An 8,611-nucleotide genomic window follows, 5' to 3' on the forward strand; every position below is an offset into this window, starting at 1 on the left:
AAAACCAGCCCACCAACACAAAACACACAATTGTCTCTTATTAAGAGCGCATATCTAAACGACATGTGTACAATAACAAGATGCATCTCGTCTCGACCGGTGGCTTGGCAGAACTATGGTCATCCAGATCTTAAGACACTGTATTATTATGTAGAGCAGACGATAGTTCCACGTACAGGTGTAGTCCGAGCATTAGCATCACAAAGTCATATGCAAACAGCGGAAGATGTCGTTTAGATAGCACCTTGGTCAAGAGAGAAAGACTGGGAACGGAGACGGCGCTGAAACTGATGTCAAATTAAAATGTCAAATTTACTGGTTTAAGGTTTTCGACGTCCCGATTTCTGGAACCTTCTGATGTATTACAGAAAACAATTAAGGAATAACAACAAATTAGGTGCAAAATACATTAGTTTGCATTTATTTGCATGACGTTTTAAATTGATTGAAAACACAGTTAACAATATAACAGTTTTTTAATATCAAATTGAAGAGAATGAACAGAGATTTGGCAAAAGCTGATCTACAGTCTTTAATAACAAAAAAAATTGTCGCAGTTACATCAGAGCCATGATACTACAGTTTGGCGTATGGTTGATCATGATCCAGCGTATCAAAGGCCTTAGAGAAATCTAGGAAGGTAGCAACAGATGTATAGTTTTTATCAATATAGTCTATAAAATCATCCAGTGTGATGGCTAAAATAGAGGTTATACTAAAGCCTGAACGAAAACCAGATTGATCTTCTGTCAGTATGCCCTCAGCAGTAATGTAATTGTAAACCTGTTTATAAATAACTTTCTCAAGAATTTTTGATAACGCTGGGAGGATCCTTATAGGCCATAAATCAGATAACGATTTGACAACAGTTACTGAGGATTAGAGCCATTTTGTAGCTTTGGGGAAAAAACAGTCTCTTTGATTTTAGCGCAGAAATTAAGTCTAGAATGTCGTCTTCCTAAGTGAGCGAAAATTTGGAACTACTTCCATCCTTATATTTTTTATCCTGCATTTCATGCATTCATGCAGAGTTACATGGCGAAGTAAAAACTGCTAAAAAAATAACTTTCCACTTACTAGGTTAAAATATCGAAGAAGAAAGATTCGCCGGATGCGTCTCAATTTCCAACGTATTTTTAATGGCAGCAGCCTGTAAATAAACCAGTTAGAGTAATCAATTCGTCCATTTAGATAACATGCCATTAACTTCTGTATTCCATTTTGCAGATGTCGTATACCTACTAGTGACCATCTAATTTAATTACTGTAAACTAAACCAGCAGAGTGGTGATACAATAAAATAATGGGAAGAGGGACAGACCGGAAAAGTGCCTATTATACGCCGTGATCGCCTTATTTAGTAGCTGATAGTGCTAATGCTTCCGCCATTAGTCAGCTGGCGTTAACGAGGGTAACCGATGTGTCGATATTTCTGTCCTTGGTGCCACTCACTCGACGAGAACATTCAGATAAATCCCGAAAACCGAACCTCTTTAATTGATGACGATCATTATGGGAGCTATGTTGAGGACAAACGATTTTCGTCTGCCGAAGAAAAAATGCCTCAGATATATTATGGATGACGGAGGACGGAGAGGAATTAAAATTTTTCGATACCGCGGAGAAATTAGCTACTTCTGGTCAACGACCAGACGCCAGAATTTTTACTACTGGTTCGTCGGCAAAAAACATTCAGCATGTAAATGCCGAAATTCTTGTTATTTGATATGGCCGAACTTTTTTTACACATCGTGTGAAAAATGGAGAATTTTTTTTAAGGCGAGCAACTTTGCAGAATTCTAACAATCTTTTTTCGAAAAACTGAACAATCGAAAAATTTTAAAAATCTTTGCTTAAAATTCCACTTTGGAGAAAAACTTCCAGCAAGCTTTCCGTTAAGCTGCATATTTTCACAGAAACTAGCATCTCTCAGTCGCGCCCGTGTTCTTCCAAAGCAAATTGTAAAACTTTTCATCCAAACATATTCAGGGAGATCCAATATCTCGTCTAGGGCCGGAACACGGGTTGATCGGGGTAAACATTTCGTCTCTAACTCGAGGTCTGTACACAAGAACCGTAGCAAGCAGCAACTTCCTCATAAACACATAGGACGCGCAAAGCACACAGAGAACCAATGTCGGTGCAAAGGGTAACCAGAAGCTCATGTAAGTTTCATCCAACGTGTACACACAAGATGGCGGATACATCAAAGACAAGCCGACAGACGTGAGGCAATTACAGTGCACTCTACGCCCTCTCGACGACGGGAAAATATTGACACAATACGACGACTCGACTTAATTAAAGTCCGCGTGTCGAACTGCTCATTTCCTGATAAGGCGAGGATATCGATTGTGTAGACAGAATTATGACATCGCACTAACCTATGAATACAAAGTAGCTGATAAAAATGTTTATCCTCACCCTCCGCGGGATTGTAGCACCCCGTTTCGACGCTCCGTAAGCTTTTCTAGCCGCAAATTTTATTCGCGATACGACATTATTATTTTCTTGCTTACCGACAACGGGATATCGATTTCTTAAATTGGGAGTTTACAGCGGCCAGGATGGAAACTTGCTAAGCATTAAACGGTGAACTTCGGGAAGGGTTGTTTTGACTTCGGTTACGCGAATCGACTGTCTTAAATAAGGTACAGTCGACACACAAAAGCCAAACTTAAGGATACATAATGTGGTTTGAATGCTATAGTAAAGCTAGTTGACTTTTGTCCTTCTTGTCGTAGACCATTACGCTTATAGTAGAGTCCGGGGAATAGTGAACTTCACTAAGCAGTTTAGAATTACGGCAATGATAATAATTTACAATCCTGGCCGACTCTCCGAACTGAAGGAACCAAAGGTTCTATGAATCAAAGACGGATGAACACATTTTCTATTATAAAATAGGTTAAATAATTCAAATTATTCTTTCATAATGAAAATTCACATGAAAATGAATGGTAATTTAAAAATAGTACCTGTAATTTGTCTATAAAAGAAAACTGAAAGTGCGAAAAATTGAAAAATCTAATAACTGAAGGAAAGAAATATAAAAATATATATACATTTATTAAAATCAAAATCGAAATATTGGAAAACGAAAAATTCGAAAATTGAAAAATAAAAAAATCCAAAAATAATAAAATAATAAATAATAGATTTTAGACAAGCAATAATCTTGAGCAATTTAACGAGGGTATTTGGAAACATAAAGTCAATCTTCACGATTTCCAAGACTCTAGTCTACCTCCGATTACACTAGTTTACAAATTTAAACTTTTTTTCGTATCCAAAAATAAAAAAAATATTTTTTACTTCTAAATTACTTACTGATAACAAATCCAAAAACGGATTATCCTTATCACGTCAGGTTTTTTCATAAATCAAAATTAATGAACTTTGCTCTTACCTTCACGTTAGTGTCAAACTGATTCATGTTAATACATCATTGTCACATAAAAATGTCTTCGAGATCGCGCAAAGTAAGTGCAAATCAGTTTTGTTACGTTTATGGTAAAATTATAGTACCTAAAGCAAGACCTGTTCACATATGCTTAAAAAGAAGGTATCAAGGATTTTGGGACGAAAATGTGTTACTGTTGGTCTATTATAAGGGAAACTGTCAGTACTGTCAATAAAAGAAAAGCTGCTGTTTATAATTTTTAATTTTCAGTCATAATGTTTATAATATATACTGGATGTTGCTTTTATTTGATACAACCCCTGTAACTTATTTATTCTTAAAGATAAACCTGTATTTCTTGGAGCAAATTTGTATCATTTTAAAAGATCTTTGTGAGGCCAACCTCACATTTTTATTATCACTTCCCGTAGAAAAATCAAAAGCAACCAATTATTCTAAAATCAATACTTGAAAAATTTTAAATAAAACATTGATGACAATCTAGTAGCTTGAAAAATTGACACTCATGTTATTTATAAACGTAAATGATCTTTTAAAATGATACAAATTTGCTCAAAGAACTATATGTTCATATATATTTAAAAATAAAAATGTTACAAGAGTTGTATAAAAGAAAAGAAATACGGGGTATGTTTATATAAATATCTCAAAAACCTGACGTGATAGATTTTTTCTGCTTTCAGATTTGAATTTCCCGAACCCAAATCCTTTAGATTCAGCTATTTTTGTCTTTGGATATAAAACCTTGTAAACTAGTGTTATCGAAACGAATTTTGGCCACCTCACAACAATCGTCAATTCTATGAGTTCCTCTTTATCGCAGCTAGAAAGTAAAACGTGTGGTGGACACCTACGCCCTCATCCTCCAATAGTTCTATAAACAAATGTAGATTTCTTTATGAGTTAAAATACAGGTTTTTGAAAATTTAATGAGATTAACCACAACGGCACAAGATTTCGCATTGCGGTTTGAAGCATTCGATTCCTAGGAGATTTCTAATTTTATAAGCAAATTTTTGGACAGGATACTCGATCCGTTTAGTTTGAAGAGACGAATATACCGAGTGCCTGGAAAATAGCGGATTAACCCTTCTGTACAGTAACCAACAAAAGAAAAATCCATTAAAGCATAACCAACTAAACACTAGAGAAGATATTCAAAATTCCTGCTTTGTGCATATATTGTCTTCCCAGTTTAAAGTGGTTTTTATGACAAGATAATCAACATAATCACCTCACTATTACCCCACGATGGATAACAAAGTACGGCCCTGCAAGAAACTTTCTTATGTATGGCTAGGTATTTACTCCATTGTCCGCATCATCAACTTCGTCACAATGGACCTATCATAAAAACCACTTTAAACTGGGAAGACAATAAGTAAGCTCGTAATGTTTCCAAATTTGGATCATTTTTTGTCAAAGTTAGTCATCAGTACTTGCTAAGATAAAACTGATTTTGGCAAATGTCATACCCTCTGAAAAAAGAGGGTGGGTGGGCGAGACTAGTACCTGCTAAGATAAGGCTGATGTTGGCAAATGACATACCCTCGAAGAAAAGAGAGGGTGGGTGGATGGGGCTAGTATTTGATAACATAAAACTGATTTTCGCACTTTTGATATTTTCGACTATTTTTCAACTATTTCCGAAAATTAGTGAGAAAAATGAGAAACGTTTTTCCTAATTTCCAAAAATTTTTTGTCTGAAACAGTTAAAAGACGATCAGACTCAACAGAAAACAGTTGGCTTATAGATAATTTTTCGCACATTACGAATCTAAAAGATTTTTGACAATTTGTCTTCAAATAACTGAGAACTGCGGGGAAAATCCCCAAAATTTCCAAAAAATTCGAAACCGTTCCAAATGGCTTTATTTCAGAGAAAAACATTGAGTTTCTAGTTTTATAGAGTAGGTATTAATCGCAGATTTATCTTATAAAATACTAGCCCCGCCCACCCACCCACCCTCTATTTTCTTAAAGAGTATGTCATTTGCCAGAAATTGTCTTATTTCAGCAAGTATTAGCCACGCCACCCTCTCTCTTTTTCTTAGGAGGTATGTTATTTGCTAAAATCAGTTTTTTTTTTAGTAAATACTAGCCCCGCCCACCCACCCTCTATTTTCTTAGAAGATATGTTATTTGCCAAAATCCCTCTTACATTAGCAAGTACTAGCCCCGCCCACCCGCCCTCTGTTTTCTTGGAAGGTATGTGATTTGCCAAAATCAGTCTTATCTTAGCAAGTACTATGTTATATATTGAAATGGCAAAATAAATCATTAAACAATAATTAAATAGTACTTGCTAAGATAAAACTGATTTTGGTATATCACATACCTTCCAAGAAAACAGAGGGCGGGTGGGTGGGGCTAGTACTTGCTAAGATAAAACTGATTTTGGCAATTGACATACCCTCTGAAAAGATAGAGTGCGTGGATGGGTCTAGTTCCTGCTAAAATAAGAGTGATTTTGGCAAACGACATACCTTCCAAAAAAAAAGAGGGGTGGGTGGGCGGGGCTAGTACCTGCTAAGAAAAGTGATTTTGACAAATGAGATACCCTCTAAGAAAAGAGAGGGCGGGTGGGTTGGGCTTTTATTTTGTGTGTTTATTTCTCAATATAATTTCCTTTTAACTCTTTACACTCCCTCCACCGAACTTTTTTTAGTCTCTTAAAAAATAAAAAATACGACTTATCAAATTCTGTAAAATAAGCTTCAGTTTCATTGATTACGTCGCCGTTTGAAATAAACCGTCTTCGTTAAAGCCATTTCTTCAGATTTGGAAATAGATAAAAGTCGCATGGTGCTAAATCTGGCGAATGCGGAGGCTGTGGCAGTAATTCATACCGTAATTCAACCAGTTTTGTTGTAACAATTGCAGGCGTGAGCCATGGTGAAACAGGTCTTTTTTGACAAATGGGCTCGTATAGTACTGCCCCGTGATTGTCCTGCCAGTTTTCAAATAGTTTGTGAAAACGATGCCATGTGAATCTCAAAAAAAAGACGATATCGTGGATTTTGTTGACCATTTCCATAATAGTTACCTCAGTCAGACGACCTGGACGCTCTTAATCTAAAACGGATGTTCTACCACGTTTGAATTCGTTGAACCAATATCTGATGGTAGTCATTGAAGGTGCTTGGTCCTTATTAACTGCCTGCAAATTAATTTTGACTTTTTCACAAATTTTCCCATAAAAAAAATAGAATCACAAACCTATACTGCTCTTTCTCCATTTTTGCAAAAAATACAAAATTGTCAAGTTTCAAGAAGTGCCATAACCAAACTACTAATAAATTTGATTAAAATTTTGAAAGATGTCGTTTGAAATACGACGCTAGACGGTGGTATACAGTTGAGTCAGTGGTACTCACGTCTAACCTTTCTTCAGATTTAAAGAGAATATAACTCTGCAATGGTACAAGATGCCATATAGCGGTTTGAAGCATTTGTAATCCTGTGGAGTTCCAACCATTGAAGAATCTGATGTTTAGTCCATGATTCTGTTGGAACTCTGTTTATAGACTTATTAAAAAGCATTGTCGAATATTATTAACAAGGATTGTCCGAGCCTTGAACTATTCCACAAAGTATCCAATAGTCTAATGATTGCGAATGAAGTGAAAATCGTCGTCTTTGTCTACCTAGTTTTATGACGATGAATTCTCTGACCTGACTTGAGTTGACATAACTTTTTTTAGGAGAAGGGGAAAATACATTTGCGTACCCCCAGGACCATTCCGTGGTCATAGGGAGTGTGGAACTCCTCGGGGACGGTATTAAAAATCCCACCTCGTCTTCCCGGCCTCCTTTGGAATTGCCTCGGAGTACTTTGGAGGAGAGTCGTCTTAGTTTCTTCAACTTCTCCCTCTTTTCTCTCATTCAATCCGCCTCCTGGCTTCGTTTTTTCTTCAAAAACTTTTCCATTATCCTTTTTTTTTATATTGATCTTCTGTCTGCATCATCATCATCATCATCACCATTATCGTGTTTGCCCTTTTTCCCCTATTTCTCTTCTTATTTCCACCGACTGGCATTGGCGGCATTGAAAGAAAGTTCTGGATTGTCAAGGTCTTCTTGGCAGTATATGCTAATTTCTGCCGTCAATGTCTTACCAGCTTTTTCTGTGACACTGTCGATATGCGGTACCAAAACTTAACCTTACCTCTAGTATTTTTCCTAGGTATTTAAACTTATCCTTTGGCATAATTTCCATTTGCCTTATTTTAAAATTCACGATCAATCAAAAATACGGCTTCCGATTTTTCATAAGAAATTTCCAACTCTGTCGTTCAACCGTTCTTTCAACTTCTTAAGGCTTTTGATCGCCTTCTTCATCAGTTGATCTTAATTTTTGGCGACGATCATTAGTACTATATCATCTGCGTACGCCACGGTTATGAGTCCGTCTGTTTGGAGTAAACGTAACACTGTCACAGACGACCTGAGCTGACCTAAACTAACTTGGCCTAACCTGATCTGACCTGACCTTACCAGACTTGACTTGACCTGAACTGACTGGACTTGACCTGAATTGATCTGATCCGACTTCCGATCTGTGTATGTTTTTTTAACTAAAAGTGAAATTTTATCTATTTTAAAATATTATTGTATTTGTAAATTTACAAAAATTCTTACATTTTGTCGTGCGTTGTGTTTAAGGATTACTGAATACAATAAAAAACAAACAAAATACCAACGAAAGTTTTAAATGAGAAAGAAAATGTAAAAAGGACTATGTTAGACGACAATAATGCATGCATGTAAGCGTTTAAAAAATAAATAAAAGCGTTGGCGATTGGCTGGCAGGTCAGTAGGTGTAGACAAAAAAAATATTGACACCTTTTTGTGTTAACAGAACACATCAAAAGGACGTAAATAAAATAATAGCGTTTTGTACAAACTGATCGAGAATCGTTATTCTTTAATCGGAAAACTTCATCAATATTCAAAAATTCTGAAGGTTAGATACAACTGGTACAAAGTTTACGTGGACACGAGTTGAAACGATAAATAATTTCTGTAAAACATTAAAAAATTGTAAAAATTAAAAACTTAAAAAAAAATAAAATAGATACTTTAACTCGTCGTAGTAACCCGAATGTGTATTGTGTGCTGCCTAATATAGCAAAATTCGTCCTTGTCCCGGTAGGGTTACCTTACATTGCCTGAAAACAAGATTTC

This window comes from Zophobas morio, unplaced genomic scaffold, assembly GCF_036711695.1.
Source record: "Zophobas morio isolate AGI-343-1 ecotype UQ-CSIRO unplaced genomic scaffold, CSIRO_AGI_Zmor_V1 ptg000012l, whole genome shotgun sequence".
NCBI classification, from domain to species: Eukaryota; Metazoa; Arthropoda; class Insecta; order Coleoptera; family Tenebrionidae; genus Zophobas; species Zophobas morio.